This window comes from Aythya marila (genome assembly GCF_965140915.1).
Source record: "Aythya marila genome assembly, chromosome: 4".
Taxonomy (NCBI): Eukaryota; Metazoa; Chordata; class Aves; order Anseriformes; family Anatidae; genus Aythya; species Aythya marila.
In genome coordinates, this window is record NC_139045.1 from 61943421 (window position 1) to 61962082 (window position 18662).

Below are 18662 nucleotides of genomic sequence, written 5' to 3' on the forward strand. Positions count from 1 at the left end.
AACTTTTTTCTGCTTGATTCTGATGTAGATTATAGAGTGGGAGGTTTTGGTACTGCAAAAACAAAGTCATTGCTTGCCTACAGTATAATAAAAGCTATTGCATGAAACATGACTATCATGAGTGATGATGGCTTTATCTGAAGCACTTGGTTTTATATTTAATTCTAGTGACTGTACTGATTATAAAATAAAGAGTTCAATTCTAATGATATGTATGTATTCATTAGGGAAAACACTTTATTCACTGGCACTGTTCCCTTCTGCTCTGACATTTCTGAATCAAATATTAGCTATGAATTGTTGGGCCTGATATTCTTCCTGCTGGGCAAATTAGGAATAACTCAAGAGAAATCAATGAAACATATAATTCTAGTTTATCTCTCTGTCTGTCCATGCATATTCCCATTCCTATTTTTATCCTTCCTTCCTCACTCCTACTCCCCATTACAAGTTGCCTTCAGGCAAGTGCCTATGCCTATGCTTAGTAAAAAGAAATATTCTCAAATATTTCCAGGGACAAAATATATAGCACAACATACAGGGAGAGGGCAGTCTCATGTGGAGGCAAAATAGATGTTTCATTCTGGTCCAAATTAACTTCCTCTACAAATTAAGTCATCCACTTGGGAATTTCCCATAGCATTGATCTTGCCTGCTCACAGAATCACAGAAACACAGAATGGCCAAGGTTGGAAGGACCTATGGAGGTCATCTGGTCCCACCCACTTCTCAAGCAGGGACCTAGATCAGGTTGCCCAGAACCATGTCCAGATGTGTTTTGAATATCTCCACCACCTCTCGGGGCAACCAGAAGTGACCATTTTTGGCATTTTCAAGTGTTTCAAATGCATTGTGAATATCATGTAACAGTGCACATCTTTCTAATCTCTCTTAATTTACTCCTGCAATTTGCCCTAGTGTCCTCTGCTTTTTCCCTGTCTCTGATTCCATATTTATGGCTTTTATTGCAACTCTAGATCCTGAATTTTATTACTGTATGAAGATATCATCTTTTGTGTTAAGAAAACAATAAATAAAAACTTTACATCATCACAGTTGCAAAGAAGATATGGAAATACAATCCAGGTACATTTTAAAATGTCAAAGCTCATGACAAGTTTTGAAAGTCAATAGTTTTTGTATAATTATAAATCAAATTTCATAATTCTGATAAAATGGTAAAGATATCCTTGCCCTTGGTAAAGATGTCCTTGGACTTAATTACAACTTAACTATTACAACTTAACAGTCAACCATCAAGAATTTTCCAGTGGTTTACTTCTTTCCCTAAAGGGATTCAAAACTCCAAACCTCATGGTTTCTAAGGACAAGCTCTTTTCTAGTCCACAGGCAAATTATGAGCTCTAACCCGTATTTTTTTATAAGAGATTTGAAATGTTAAGCTTCTTAATGAACACAAAGGTTCTCACACTACTGTATGTTTTTTTTTTTTTTTTTTTTTTTTTTTTTAATTTTTCAACTATAGAGCACAAAAACTTCTATTTTAGAAGATAAGAAACACAGAAAGTATTTTTCATCAGATCAAAAGGCTTGAAATACTTAATATTGTCCTTTCTATTTCTGCAGAAGATTGTCTGTGGCACTGCAGGGTCTTTTATAGGATGCTGATAGATTTTTCTGTTGTGGGAGAACTTCCCAAAATGTCCTTCCAGTTTTCCATTTTAGAGATGTGTTGGATGAGCAGATTCTGTAACTGCTAAAGCTATTTATTTTTTTCCTGGATGCGGATTATGTTTCTTTTGTTGCCTATAAGAAAGCAGTCATGGAAAGAGATAATATCATCACTTAATATTTATGAATGGGTAGTTTTCTTTTAATGGTGAAATCGATACTTGTCGCTAGAACAGTTTGTTTTACTTCTAAAACAGAACAGTGAGCAGGACTGCCAGATAGTTTTTCAGATTCCACAAATAAAAAATATCTGCTTATTGGCTTTTTTTTTTTTTTTTTTAATCTAGCCTTTTCAATTATGTTCTTGAGCCAGTTAAATGGTGTTCAAGAGAGGTTGTTGAGTGCTTCTCTAGTTTTATAATATTCTTCTCCTTGATTGTGCAATTGATTTAAGACCTATTCCATATTTCACTGAGGCTTATACATATAGATGTGGATGTGTGCATCTGTGTGTGTGTTTATTTATGGAATCGTCAGTCTGCAGAGAATTGTCTGTGACGTAGACAGATTTATTTATCTGGTTATTTGGAGCATAGTTTCAAAATAATTGCCAGGTGAGATTGAGATTTTATTGCTAGTCTTCTCTATTTCACAGCTTTACTGAAGTGGTTTAATTATCAGCTATTAGAGGTGATAATTCATGCACCAAATTTGAAGAGCACTTTAAAAAAACCTCAGTGCACCATCAATGCTAGAGAGAAGAGTTCTGCTTTCTATTTATACTCCTTAAACTTGTTTTTACCATAGCCAATAAGCCATGGTAGAATGTTGCGTCTCTGGGACTTTTTTGTCATTTTGTCCTTTCAGCTGCGCTCATTGCCTGTGGACTTGTCAGGGGCCTGGTGTCTGGTACACTGCATGATGCTACAAATGGAGCTGCAGTGGAGTCACAGGCATGCTGCTGCAGTGCCTGCTGGGTCATGTCTACCACCCAGCCGCCGAGCTGTTGGGGTGTTGCTGGTGGTGCCTGACAAAAACACATTGTGTAGGACCAAGGCTTTACACCCAATGATATTTTTTTCTCAAAAGTGATGAACACGTTCAAAGTGCTGATCCTTAAATACTCCTTCAAAAGAAAAGTGTTTGAAGATGTGTAACTGAAGCTGTTAGATATGGGGGGGAAATGGGGAAACCAAGCCCATGCCTGGGAAGATCGTTATGTGGAATATATGAAAGATATAGATAGCTATACTTTGAAAAATATGTTGAAATCGTCACATCAAGGCCAATACAACCTTTATGAAACTATGATAGGCAGATATTTATGAATTATATAGACATAATGCCACAATCCTGTGGATGTAGTCTGTGTCTGTTATTAGTGTTGACAATGTCCAGTAGGTTGATGAGTGAATACATACCTGTGATTACCATTTTTTGTCAAAGTAGAACATCACTGTAACCAAAACTCATCAAAACAGGATAGCTCATTCACCTTGTTTTGCTTTTTTGTTGTTTGTATCTACTAGAATAAAGGTGTACCCAAAAGCTAAGAAGTTCATAAAATTTTGATGTAAACTTATGTATACAAAGGGTATATAGAGTAACCAAATGATTGGTATGGTTAAGATCTTAAAATTCTAAATTAAAGGCAAAGCTTTCTGAAAGGAAATATCTTCCTTTCTAGACTTCTGTTCTGTAAAAAATAAATTAAAGTCCAATACTCTAAACAAGAGGGTTGCCCTGAACTATGGTGATGGGTTAAATATTCAGAACTGAAATAAGATGAGATAAAGGACCCCAGGACAAAATCAAAAAATAGAAAAGCAGAAAAATTTTAAACTCATAGAATAAAACATTTTAATTTGGAATAATGAAAGAAAAGAAAACATAGAGGAAATTTTAAAAATATAAAAAGATTTAAAAATATAATGTATATATAATATATTTAAAAATATAAAAAGATTTTTTAAATATAAAAATAAAAATAATTTTAAGTGCAGGGAGGTAAAATGCATGTGTTGTTTTTTATAAAAAGGGAAGTAATTAATAACAACAGAGGCAAAAATGCTTCATGACTTCAGTTTCAACTTGATTGATATTAAATATTGAGTGGCCATTTTGTTAAAAACAATACATTTATTAAATGAAACATTTTCAAAACTTTGCCTCGTCTTTTTTTCTTTTCATTTTCCTCCATGCTAATATGAAACATCTCTCATCTGAATCTTTTCTTCATCATATTTTCAAAAATCATCTAAAATTGTATTCCCTATGTCTCTGTTTCCAGAGTCACAGGCAGTGGAATTGTTGTGTTATAGTTTATTTATACTGCTGACAAGCATTTATATTTTTATATTTATATTTATATTGCTGATAAGCATTCAATCTAAAATTACTGCATTAAATACTTAATGCAGCTTTAGTGACATCAGTGCCTCCATCATACTGGAATAGCAATTGTGGGAACTATTGACAGAGGAAGTACCAGAACTGGCATTTGTGTAGCACTGCTGAAGACAATGAGACAAAAATGTCTTAAACATAAATTATGTGTGACAACTTTAATTCATATAGCAGACCGCTAACTTGTTTAAAAACCCTGACCATATCAGACAATACTGGTTTAAGTATTTTGTAAAAGGGGAGGGTAAAGGGAAGTAGAGGAAAAGAAAGGAATTGGTGGGTTGAATCGATGGATAAAAATACAGTTTTATTGACTCATTTTACCTCAGATGAGTATGTTGGGAGGATTTTTAGCTTAGCTCCTTATTGCAGCAGATGGGGATCCCAGCTGCTTGTTTCTTTCTATCCTGACAATCTGGTTGCATCAGTTTTCTAGCAGTTTGCATGTCCAAGGTTTTAATCACAAAGAAAGAGGCTAGAAATGTCCTTTCTTCAGAAAATAAAACTGAAACTAGAGATCATTTTCCAGCTTTTCTTCCAGTTGGGTCATTATTGGTGAGGATAGCCATTAAGTACATAGGCTGAATTTGTTAATATAGATGTGACCAAGTATGTCATGGACATTTTGCTTCTCTTTAAGCATCTGTTTACCTTTAAAAAAGAGATGACTGTCAGTCACAGAGTTTTTCTAACAGACTTGGACATGACAGCCTTTGCATCTTTAAGTTGCACCTTGCAAATTCTCACTATTTTATAAAAGTGGAGTATTTTATTTAATTCAATTTTAACATAGTTGGACAATGAACTATAGAGCTCAGTCTCTGAACCTCTTAATTCAAAAGCTGTAATTATCATTTATTTAAAGGGAGAACTGATATTAAATTGCATCACTGATGACTGTGACTCCCTAACCAATTGTCTTCAGATACTTTACTTTCACCCTTAAATGAAGAAGGATTTTTCCCAGCTTAATGAGGCAAAATGTAGACTATACTGAATCTGGTAGAAGGAAAAGATGAATTATTGAAGGATTTTGAACAGTGAAAGAAGAAAGGGACAAAGAATTTTTGGAGGCTAGATAGTCCCACTGAGAGCTTCTTTTCTGGTTGGAAAGAGGGACAAGAGAGTGATCAAGGAGGATAAGGGTGTGTGTGGTGTTTAGCTGCCGGCTGGGTTAAACCACTACAAGTAAGAAAAAAAAAATAAGATTCTATTTTTATTAAGCTTTGTGGAGCACAATTTCAAAAGATTATAGGTGAGGTCTCCAGCTTCTTATTTAAAATACAGCAAATAGTGTAGTGACTGAAAGCTGAGACGTTTGTTTAATGAAATGTTTTCTGTAGGACCTTTGCAAAATTGGGAAGACATGGGAAACAAAGAATAAACTGCAGTAAGACTTGCAATTAAGGCATTTATCTACTGATATGAAGAAATCTGTCTATATATTCAATTACACTTTCTTTTCATGCTAACCAAGACATTCAAATTATTATTATTATTTATTTTTTTTTGCTAGAACTCTTGTGTTTTTAAAATTTTATTTTATTTTCTTTTAACCCATCCCATTTTTCTAAACATTTACGTGGGATAAAGCATTCCAGGATCTGTATATTGTTAGTTCATTTGTTTTTTAGTTCTGAGGACTCACTGTCACCAGTTAAATTGGAAAAATCTGTTCCTTTTACATGACAAATGCTATATAATGATTTGTCTTTTAAAAATATCAGGTGCTAGGTGCCTTAGAATGAGCACTCAGTGTTTGTGAAGATTTTGACCTTTACACCTCCACGCTGCTGCTGCAGTGTGCCGAGCACTGCTGAATTACAGGAGGAAAGGAACAGTCCTCACCCCAGAAAGTGTCTGAGTAGTGTGCAGTGTGGGGCCACATACTAAACAAACATCCATCTCTATAATTCCCAGCTTCATCTTCCGTGAGAGGTATATTGGGCTTTAACTGGGTGAATGCTACTGCTACAAGCACCATGTTACTGGTAATTCCTGAGGGGGCTATTGGTAGCCTCTTCATAGCTGTAGTAAATAACGACTATGTCCATGAATTACATAGGCAGTTAATGCACTGTGCCTTGTGTTCTCTATGTGCCCTTTCTGGCATTCCTGTTGGTCTACTTTATATTATAATAGCCTGCAGTTTCAAATGATGTTCAGGCAGTCTTTGAAGAAGACCATGAAGAATCTCACAATTCCACCACTCTGCTTGCTGCATCTCAAAGTGGGGACAATTACTCAGAGCTTTACTAAACCATTCCATCATCCTTAACTTTTTCATCCTGGGAAGAAATCTCACGGGAACTACTTTGCAACAGAGCCATGGCTTGTGCTGTTTACCTGAAGCATGAAGCATGTTGGTGCATGAAAACTTGAGGACACTTTCCAAACACTTTTTCTCTATAAAAAGGTGCAGTTGGAGCACAGATTAGATTCCAACCACTCTCTGGTTTGTCTCAGTGAAAGATTTATTCTCTTCTGCTAGCATGATAAATCACAACAAAGGACAGCACAGTCTCCAAAAGCAGGATATACCCTCATATGGAGTGGTATTCACTCTACCTAACTCTATCAGTTAGTTGTCTTTTCTAGGCATGCTGCCTAAATTCCCTCTGCAGTCAAGGAGAGAGAGGAGCATTTCTAAAGGCTGATTCATCCCATTCTGAGTGTCTAATGCAGGTGAGTGAATTGCCCTCTGGATGTGCCTGCCTCTCACTTTTTTCTCTTCACTGACTCTAGAGGGAATCTAGATAACCAGTTTAGACTAGACACTTTTTAGATGAATAAAGATAAGTGAGATGACTCCTACCCTCAGGTGTGCGTCTGTGTGAGAGAAAAAGTATAGGTGATGGGGGAGATAAAACAGGCACAGTCTAAAAGCAGCATGGGGTTTATCTTACCAGCCTCTCTATGTGTTTGCATGTCTAGTATCTGTATGTGTTTTTCTTTGCGTGATTTTCCTTTACTCCAGGATAACCACAAAAAAACTCCTGGAATTCAGAGTAAATGATGCTTCTGTTTAGCAACAGGTGAAGCTGCCAGCTGTTGGATACTGCAAAATATCCATCTAGAACATGACTACCTTATTGGACATCTCAGGAACAATGCTTCAAAGCACAGGGTGGCATCTTTGTGTCTGGGCCTTATGGATTCCAATGGTTTGGAAATGAAAAATCTTTGCATGGGAAATTGATTGTATTAGATTTATTTGATTAGGAGGCACAAACATTCTCCCCAAGGAGTACAAATAAACATGTTGCTACAAACAGGATAGATGTGGTGATCTAGAAAGCCAGACATTAGCAGTTCAATGTTAGCAAATTTTACATAACTGCAGTTATTCTACAAATTTTTGCTTACTTGCATCAGTTCACAGTACGGAAAAAAAAAAAAAAAAAAAAAAAGACACTTTGAAATGACAACTTGGGTGAAGTTTTGGTGGATAAAACCCATCATTTTCAGAAATACATTCCTGTCCTTGAAATCTATCAGTATTTTTTGTTGAAACTTAGAGACACTGCTTCCTCTGACTGATTAACAATTTTCTTTGAAAATTTAACATTTATTATTTATCACTGCTTCCCATTTAAAAGACATTTTTTCTCCTTCAGTTATGACAGAGCAAAGCTTAAACCTATTACAGTAGCATAGGCCTGTCATCTACAGCAGCTTTAATTGCTCAGTGGTGGCATGTATGTACAAACATAATGAAGTGTATATACACTGATGAAACCAAGCCATATAAGCTGCTAATGTACTGTATGGCCTGAGAAACCTGCAAAGTATAATGTAGGGAAGTCATCCACCTGGAACTAACTGTGTTATCTCCAGTATGTCACCTCTTCATGTGTGCATCCCTTCAGTGGTGCCTGTCTTGATCATGTTGTTAGCTTAACAGTCCCGAAAAGCATTTTTTTTTTTTTTTCTTTCTGATGTCATAGAACAAGTACCAGGAACTTCAAAGGTTCACTTTTTAGGGATCTCTTAATGTCCCAGTAACTTCACCTTTCTTTAAAGCATATCAACTGCACTGAGATTGCTTAAAGAGGTCAGCTGCAGATGTCGGTTTCAAGCTGACTTCACTTCCAGTGATTAAAAAAGAGCATCAGCTATTAAAAAAAAATAAATAATAATAATCTTACCTAAATCTACTGGGTAGAAGTTAGGTTTCTGTTCCCAGCTTTTCTGCCAGTCCCTTTTACAGTCAGTGGAGAAGCATGTACTCTTCCAAAGTGATGCTTTCCATCTACTTCAGCTGCCCTAGGACCACCTGCTGATCCACTCTTCTATAAGCCCTTGCTGTCAGTGACAAAATCAGGGCCATAAAAAGAGGTTTGGACCAGTCTTAATTGTAAAATTATCTCGGTTCTCTGAAGAATTGCTCTTTTTAAAAGTATTTTGGTACATGGATTTATAACATTTAAAGCACTCTGGCCATTAGGATTGAGCTAAATTAGGTTGCTGCTGCTAAACCACATCTTCCAGGGTTTGCAAAACTGGGCTTAAATGTCATCATATTTTATACTTCTCAAGATGTCTGAGAAATTCCTCATAAAAATGTTACTGTAGTAGTGGGGAATATGAGATACAAAGTAATGGGGCAAAAGTTATATGAGGTGGGATTCAGCTCATTGTGGTGCCTGCAATGGTGAGCAATATGTCTGAGCTACCAGTGTTCAAAATCAGTGGAAAGAATAGGCTGGAGTTCCCTTCCTTCATGTTGATGTCTAATAGCACCTTAGTAATGACTGTTACTTTCCAGTGATTGCAAAAAAAATCTAGGACAAGTAGCTTACATATAGACATATATACTTCACATTTTTAAATTCAATAAGAATCCTCTGCATACAGTTTCTTTATGAAAAGATTGTATTCCAATTTTTGTGATTTATTTATTTATTTTTAATCATAGCTGTCTATCCACTTCTAGGTGCACGGTGATAAATTGAAGACCACTATTAAATAAATTAATTACTCCAATATTTACATGTTTTTATATATAGGATTTTACTCTAAATGCAAATTTCACTGCTACAGAAGTTCTTCAATCAGATTTGCAGAACTAAGCCACAGGTAATTAGGATCTAAATTATGTCATTGTTTAATATTCAGAAATATTATGATTATATATATATTTCATATTTAAATTTGCAGATATTGTGGAAAAGAACTATTGTTTGCTAAGTCCAAAGGCAAGGATAATGTAGCCAGAAAAATAGAAAGTTCTGGAATAAAAAGTTTATACAGTAATTTAATTGGAAGACTTTTGGTTTGGAGAAACGTCACTATTTGCATATGTGTTTCTATTCACATAAGACCACAAACCCAAGAAAACAGCTTCTTATTAGACAGAATGGAGACTCCCTCTGTAGGAATTGATATTTCTCTGTGTAGTCGTTAGTTTTACAATCCTTAATTGGCATATATAATAATTCTAGTTGCTGTGGTAACAATAGTGTAGAATTTCTTAGACATAGTTTAGGCTTACGTACATTTAAAATCTCAACCTGAAAATCAAAGTCCTTTTAGAAAAAAATCCAAAACAAAGGGGGGAAAAATATTGGTAAATGTGAGAATATCACGCCTTTTTATTTTTGAATTGAAATCAATCAGCCTTGACTGTGATACTCCAATGAATGTGCATTAAAGAAAACCCCACTCAAAACCCAGCATTTAGAAGTATGATAAGGCATTGGTGCATTCCTAGGAGGACAAAGAATCTAGACAGATAGAAGTGCTGAGCATAGAAATCTCACAATTGTTGAGCATTTTATTTGAATCTCCCAAAGAAAAATTAAACAGTGTAGCTCCATGAACTTCATACAGATTGCTTTGGGCACAGATGTCCCAAACAAAAAGCAAGCCTCACAACAGGAAAATGTGAGTCTTACACTTATTCATAACACTGAACTTGGTGAGTTCACTGGCCCCAGTGTCACTTGCCTTGCAGTGTCTTGAGCATCACCCAGAAAGACACAAACAATTCTTCCTTCATATAGACATAAGGCAAGCATGGCTGCTCACGGTTCAGACTACGCCATGCCATAGGTGGAAATCACATACCGCTGGAAATCACAGAGTATGGTCCCCATGGATTTACATTTAGTTTTGACTAATTTATGCTCTGAACTAGGAACATTCACAACATAACGCTTTATTATTCTCCGTCAAAATCTTCCTCCACATTTTCCCTTTCCTTGCCACCCAAACTTTTTGGACAGCAGACTGCTCATTCTGCTGGAAGTGCTTCTGAAGAATGGCTTCCATGCCACTGCTTCCTTACAGCCCCGTGGCTATCTGCCTACAGCCATTTTATAAATAGTTTTTCAGATTTTGAGGATCTTTGCTGAGACCATTGTGGACTGTAGTGAACCCCTATACAAAGGGGCAATTCTCAGGCAATATGGATATAAATAATAAACATATTTTATCTATATGGAAAGGCAGTAGTCTTATTGTGGTCTTTGCTCCCCTTTGTGTGCAGCACTATCTCATCCAGCACAATCTTAGCTACCATCAATTTAAAACCTTAAACAACAGAAAACAAATACGCAGAAACCTTTCAAATAAATAGAAAGACAAAAGCCTCAACAAGGTGCTAAGAAACAAGCCCATAGCTTTTGCTGTGTTTCATCTATACTTAGCATTTTTGCCATGACTAATCCATTCTTTCACTCTAAATTCACCATGGCAAAACGACACGCCTGGATCTTTATATTGAACACCAAACATAGCTAAACCCTTCACACGTGCTGTCAAGGAGCTGCTTGATTTCAACACCAGAAAGGTCATGCCAGAATGGTCAGAATACAGAACAGCCTGGGATAGAAGGAAGTGACATATTGTTATGCAGAAATCACCCTTTTCACTTGTTGTGTATGAAATTACAGTATCTATGTGCATCGTTCTATAATAAGACCAAACCATATGGAGAGATTTTAACCTCCTTCCCATAGCAAAATAGCAGCACACCACAGTAATTCTCAACTTTAAGTCTTGCAGTTACTGTATTTCACTGTATTTTACACATTGCAATGATTTTTTGTTTGTTTGTTTTCCCTATTACTTAGTTGATTTTGTCAGTCTCACACAGAATTCTTTAAGAATAATTCCATGTCAAACTCCTTAAAATTGAATTGGCAAACAACAAGAGAAAGGCTGATACTTAACCTCTTATACACCCACAACAGAAAGTCACGTACAATGAATAGATGTGGTTACTTGGCCTTCCATCTGTTCTATTTTTCCAGAAAAATGAAAACCATGATCCTGGACACTTCTGTGGTTTCTTGATTTGACATATGTTCCCAGTTTCTGTGAAAGAAGGCAAAGTACAAATGAAGTTGATTAGATCCTCTCCTTTGCCAAGTCTACTTCTGCTCAGACTATGGAGCTAAGGAGCTCCATTCCAAACATGTAGCAGAATATACAAGCCAGAATCTTGCAATGTGTAGAAGTCTGGACCTTTTTAATGACCTTGCTGTTGATTAAGTTTCTGTGATGATAACGAGATAAGAAATTACCTCTGGTAATTATGAACTAAGAGTTAAACCTGCCTAGCTGGTACAGCAGTATAGAACACGAGCACAGCTTAACCTTTCCTCTGCCTTGGAGATATTGTGCGTTCCCACCACAACCCTGTGTCTTGGCTGACACCCTTTCTCGGACACGCTATCCTCCTCCACAAGACAATCACCTTTCCCTGAGGACTGCATATGCTGTCCTCAGCAGCCACTGCAGTCCTTCTTTAGTCTTCTGATAGCTTGGAAAATGTATGCCACCTTCAAAATGTGCTGTCACAGATGGTTCTTTGGACAAGTCTCCTGCCCTGGCTTGTGACCGAAGAAGAAATTTATGTTTCTTACATTTTTCCTGTAGCTGCTCAACAGAGGTTAGGACAGAGCCTCAGGCATGTTCTAAAGCTTTACTAATGTTTTCCATATCTGCAGAAATAGGGCCAAGTCTGAGTCCCTTCGCAGACCGTGGTGAAACTCACTTTGACTATTGGGACAGATACTTGGCCTATGTTCCTAACTTTGTGTTATTTTATCTGGTAGTCCCTAGTGCTTGAGGAATAAACTGTTAAGACTGGATTTATATATCCTCTAAGGAAGAATGGGAAGTAACTCAGAATACAGAGAAAAATAAAATAAAAAATATAAAAACAACAACTTTATCATGGCGCTGACAACCGACACAGGAAAGAAATGGAGTAGCTGTGCTCTAGTCTCCATCCCAGAGGAGGCAGTGAGGGAATCTCAGCAGCAGGCTTGGCAGGCTCCACGCCGCTGCGAGGCAGGGTGGAGCAGCCTGCACTGGGTCACACGGTGAGCAGGACAAACTTGAAAATTTCTTCCTTCTTCAGAACATACCAAGCCAGTGAAAGCATGCATGGCCTGAAGCTCAACTGGCCATGGCAGTGAAATGCTTTCTGTGATAGTTTGCTTTGCTTTCTGTTCTTATTTTTGTTTCCAATGGTGAGTTTAAACTTAATAAAAATGATTATTTTACTTAGCTTCTGTAGTGTGAAATTTTGTCAATCCCTCTTCTCAAGTGAGTGGGAGACATGTCCACCTTGACTGGTCTGTTGCTGTAAGACATCTAAACTGAGGTAATGCTTGCACACCAGGGCAGCAGAGCCAAGCACGTGCTGCAGGGTGGAGAGCTGGTGACTCAGGAGGTGGGACTGTGTCCGTCTTCCCTACGCTTAACACACTACATGTGCTATTTTCCTGAAAGTCACAGAATGTAGTGGGCTTGTTTCCTACAGTGGGCCCTCTGTTCTTCCACATCTTGATTCAAGCACTACAAATAGGATAGGATTTTTTTTTGTGTTGGGAAGGGGGGGAGGGGGTTCCTTCTTTTTTCTTTTATTATTATTACGAGCTCATTCAACCGTGTCAATCCCATTCTAAGAGCTGTTCGCTAGGAATACAGTACAGGACATTGACTACCACTAGGATCAAATTGTCCCCTTCACTTGACCAAGCAGTTGGTCTTATCCACCAAATCAGTGATGAAGGCACTGCAGAGGAAACTAGGAAATGAGTCTTTTTTTTTTTTTTTTTTTTTTTTTTTTCCTTAAATGTACATGTTCTTTCTTTATAGAAGGCAGATGTCTTCCACTTGAAGCTAAATGTGCTTATGTTTACTGTGGACCCAGAGACTTTAGGTCCCTTCACTGGCTCATAGTAAGCTTTCAGTGAAAGTCCCATTTTCCACCCAGAAGATCTTTGCCTCCTCAGAGAAAGCCCAGCTCCATCACAAGACCAGAGCTGTTGTTAGTGACTGAGTCCTAAGACTAGATTTGCTTTCTTTCTGAAGCCTGAACAGAGCAAACAACACAAATGAAGTGAATATGCCCAGTATTGACCCTGCATATCCTGTTTAATTGAGACACTGTTAATGAAGATTCTTTCTGCTCTCTTTGCTGATGTACTGCTTCACAGTAATGTCACCTGCACTGTGGCTGATATTTCTATGAAAGCAGCAGGAGATCTCCTTGTACCTATGATATCTGTTGAAAGCGGGCAGGAATATCAACTGTGGAGATTTTCTCATCACTTAAGGCTGTAATTTTGTTTTGGAATATATATCTCTCTAAACAAGAAGAGGGATTAATTTTCAGATGGGAAAAGATTTACTACCTGCAATTTTGTATTGAAGTAGTAATATTTTTGACCACTCCTGGAGTGAGTGTTTTAGTTCATATTTTTAAAGCTGTGAGAAAGCCAGAAATCATGGCAATAAAATAAAGCTGTTTTCTAGTCAGAGCTCAGTGTTAATAAATATCATGGATAAGGGAATAATTCAGTGATTATATTAACAAAATATTCCTGTGTCAAGGGCAGGACTGAAGTAGTAGGTTTGTTTTATTTTTTGTCGTTTTTGTTTGTTTGTTTGTTTGTTTTTGTTTTTGTTTTTGTTTTCATCCTGGTAGTGAGCCTGCCTATAGAAAGATCAAAAGAGGGACTGATATTGCCTGATGATGGGCTTGGGGATGGAAATTAATATCATATTAGCAACCATGCTGCAGTTTGGTCAAAACACCCTATTTTTATACTATTAAACAAAGTGGTCCATAGACTGCCCTCTCTCCATTAGGACAAATTTCCTGATGTCACTTGTCTGTCTGGTCAGGACCTTGAACATAGGAATAGGGTGGCATCTGATTATACCTTTCCTGATCTTCAGTGTCACCCTGACATTGCCTATGCATGGTGTGGGGTTGTGCTACTTGGCCCAGGAACAACCCTAGGTCAGAGCAGTGTCATCACTGGTGGGGCATGGGCAGCCTGTGACAACCTCAGGGGCAGGCTGTAACAACTTCAGGGGTGGCCTCTAACAAATTCAGGGGTAGCCTGTGACAACCTCAGGCCTGGGCCCTGGCCTTCTCGGCCTTCTTCCACATGCTTACATAACCATGGCCTACAAGATCTGAGGTCCAGAACAACTCCATTAAAAACATTCTTTCCCTGACACTTCAAGCTTCTTAGTATAGTGGATATCAATTTCTGCATTTGGTTCCTGTTTGTCAGCAAGCAAAGCCACTGAGAATGTGCTTCATTTCCACCCTCATTTGTATCATTGGTGACAATCTATATGTTATATCTTGATGTTCAACATACACATTCATACATAGCTTAGATTCATTTACCTACTGGAATCTACCTTTAGCCACGGTTCTAAGATGGGTCTTTACAAAAGGCACTTTTCTAGGACAGTCAGTGTCCTCCTGCAGTGAGTGAAAGAGAGACATGCAGAGTCCTCAGGAGTAAGTAAAATAAGTAAACTTTGGCTTTTGCCCTGTGATAATGGTCTGAATGAGCTTATCCTTCTCCATCAATATAATAGAGAGCAAAAGGGAGATTAACCTGGTTAGCTGAGGTTAACCTCACATGTCCTGGGATACTGAGCATCCTTCATTGCTGTTTTTTCCAAGAGCAGATTCACAGCATAATTGTGTTTTGTTACATTTTGTGTACCATATTTCACATTATTGTTATTTTGCAGTTACTGGGGTCACATTGCCAAAATGAATTAATAAAACCACAGTTCACAGCCTGTCATCTCATGTGCAGCTCCAGCTGAATCACTCAGCTCTGATGCTTGCCTTTGGAATCCTTAGTGTACTTCTACCAGTATAGATAAATGGGGTTACTTATGTAAAAAATGCTCCCCAGAGAGAACAGAAGGTTCATAGTCAGACTTTATTTTATTTTATGTTCTCAGAGCCAAGTACATTGCTGAAGAGACAGAACCCTTTCTTTTTTTCTTCAGATTTTCTGATTGTAAATATTTTTTAATTCTATACCCTTTAGGCCTGTTATGCATTTAGGAAAATTGTTTAGTAACAGTAGTAAATCTGAATGTAACACATGAAGTAAAAAGAGAAAATAGTGGTTCTGAAAGCAGAAAAAATATTTTGAAAGGTATTTCTCATACTGTGTACAATACTTTTGTAATTGCATGTGATTAGCTGGATAAGATCTCCCCTGATGAAAAGAGAAGTTTTTCATTAAGAAGAGAAGTGTGACATGCTATGCAGAGGGAGACACAACTCAGTATGACAGTTCAACCCATAGACGGAGGTGAGAATATTATTCAAGTCAACTGTAGGAAACTTCATCTCTAAATAGAAACTTTTCCATGAATAGAAAATTTCCCATGGTGGTACCAAGGAGAAGACAACCAGCCTAACAAGATGGCATAGTCTCCTCAACCTTATTACCTTTGATGTAACTGGATGCCAGCCACTGAGTCATTTCTTTAACTTTCTCCATATATATATGTGAGCATTTCTGTGTGTCTTCTTTTATCCAAACACTGTATTATGGGTCTTATGAAATCCTATGGATTTCAAAGTAATGCAGTTAATAGCATTAATAAAGGCTGCCACAAAATTGACATTTTATACTATCTTAAAACCAGTTTTATAGATTTTCACTTTATTTTTATGTCTGACACTTTCCACGGCATGATGGATAATGTTACAGTGACAGTAAGTAGAGTTGATAGTAGAAAGAGTCTTTGTGGAAAACAGCTTGTTTGCATAGCTCATCCGTTGGATGCCTCTCCAGAACTGGTTCCAGTTTGTAATCTCACTATAACCAAATGGTGAAGTGAACTGTGTGCAGCTGGAGTTTACCTTGCAGGTTTAGTCTACACAGAATTACAAGGATTGTGTATAAGTGGTGCTTATTGCAGTCCTCTGAAGAATTTTTACTACATTCATATTTTGTGGGGTTTTTGACTTCACATTTGTTTTCCAATAGTTATCAACAATGGTTACAGGTGTTTCATTTGCAGCAGCTGCAAGCCAAACAAAGAAGGCAGTTACAGATCATACAGGGGTTCTGGTATTGGGCAGTAAAAAGAAAAAAAGAAAAAAAAAAAAAAAAAGATAGAAATTATATGGAAAGGTTGCCCACCTTAGCAGTCTGATATTATAGTGAGTAAGACTTACTTTGCAATAGCTTGACAGGTCAAAGTGTATTGCTTGTATCCAGGTGCTTGGGCGTCACAGTAATGAGTGCCAGGGAAATGTTGGAAATTCATAACAACTTACACTACAAAAAAAGAATGGGAAAAAAAATCAGAAACATCTTTTCAATGACCTCATTCCTTATTATTTGCTGTAGGGCTGCCCAAACCAGTCTGCCTGGGAGACTGTAGCTGCCAGAGCCATGGAAAACTAAGCCTAAAAATTTGCACAGTGGAGTAGATTGCAGGTATTCTTGTGGAAATGTTTATTTGTGCCTTATAGAAGGATGGTTAAAGTGAAAGGTTCTGGGGGAAAAAAAAAAAAAAAAAGTATCCTTCTTTTTTTTGTAGCTGATTTTGGCTCAGCAGACAGGGTGCCACCAAGATCTTATCCCAAGCCTTGTATTGAAACACAGTTAAGGAAAGCTTAGTGTATTCATATGTAAAATGATTAGTCAACAGTATGATGATTCATCATACTGGGTCTACTATGTTTTACAAAGTTCAGCTCATGACCTTTTCAATGTAAATATGATGCGATGGAAATGTACAAGACATCTACATTAAGCCTTGAATTCATGTTACTTTCAGCTGAGGTTTGATGAGTTCAGTGAAAACTGCAGTGAACAAAGAACATGCACATGGCTGAAGGGTGCTGTGCTCTTCCCCAAGGCAGAGCTTGTCCAAGTGCTTCCTCTCCCTGCTGGCACTGAGCACAGCTTGTGGGGTCTGCAACTTGGTAGAAATCCATAAATGAGCTTGAGATACAGTGAACTCACTTTTAAGGGGTATTTTTGTTTAAATTAAAATTTTCTTTAATGTTACTACTAATATCTTCATTTAGTGGAATTAATGGAAAACAAAGACCAAAGGCATGTGACCACTTCACAAAGACCAAAGGCAGTTAACAAGGTGAATATATACTTTTTTTTTTTTTTTTTTTTTTCCAGGCACAGTTTCTCTGTGAGTTTGTCTAACCTGCACATCTCCTTAAGTAATTCAGCCAAAAGTTTATCTGGGTTTATTTGTTCTTTTCATTGCCACCTTTACTTATTCCCAAAGGAATATTTGGCATTTGAGAAGAACTCATCTTAATGAAAATTGCTGGGCAGAATTCTGAACTTATATACACTGCTGCACATCTAAATTAACTCCATTTATGCTTTTGTATAGCCTCATATTACCTAGATCAAAATGTCACCTATTGCTATTCAGCTACTAACTTTTTCTTCTGTGCAGGTTAATGAAAGTTTTTCCAGTGAGTCTGGGGAGATGTTATGTTATTTTAAGCCCAAATATAAAAATATCTAAAATGAGCTTCTAAAGCTGCTTTGTTCTTGTATTAAAGGAATCATTTTCTGTGGACCGATCTCAATGATTTGCAGTTATAGCCACAGAAGGTTCATCATTTGTGATGTGACCAGATATTCATAATTTGCTCTAGACTATTGAGTAACCTTACATCTTTTTTTTTTTCTTTTTTTTTTTTTAACTTACTATCATTTTAAATAAGGTCTCAGGAAGTATCAGCATGTGCACACTTATGAACTCAAGCTGTCCTGCTTTCATATTAATTAATTATTCAGATTTTGTTTTGCTTTTGTTTTTTATTGCTATGCCAGTTTTAAAGATCAGGGCAATGACATACAATTAAAAATTGCTCACAAGTCATTGATACTTGTAAGATTAGTTGCAGTTTTATCTAAATATGTGATTGTCTACTTGGATTTAAATTAAGTGAGACTGGGTGAAATGAACAGGTTACTGTAATCTAGTGATTGAAAAGCTCTCTTATGTCATCGTTTATTAGCAATCTCTATAGATTATTTTTTTTCTATTAACTCTACTATTTAGTTATGTTTGTTTTGAAACATGTGACTTTAAATTTCCTGTAAAAGTCACACTCTGGTAAACACTTGCCTTTGAAAATGATAGTGTTGATGTATAAGGTAGGGGCATTGCAGGAGCTGAGAGGTGTACTTAATGGTACCTTAACAGAAAGGAGTGTTTTCCCAGGTTAAAATGGTTTGTGTGACAACACACAACACTAAATGTTTTTACTTGTAAGTGGGTTATTGGAGAGTTGGGAAGGGCAGCTATAGATCTGATGGCAGAGAACTTTTTTTGAATGGTAC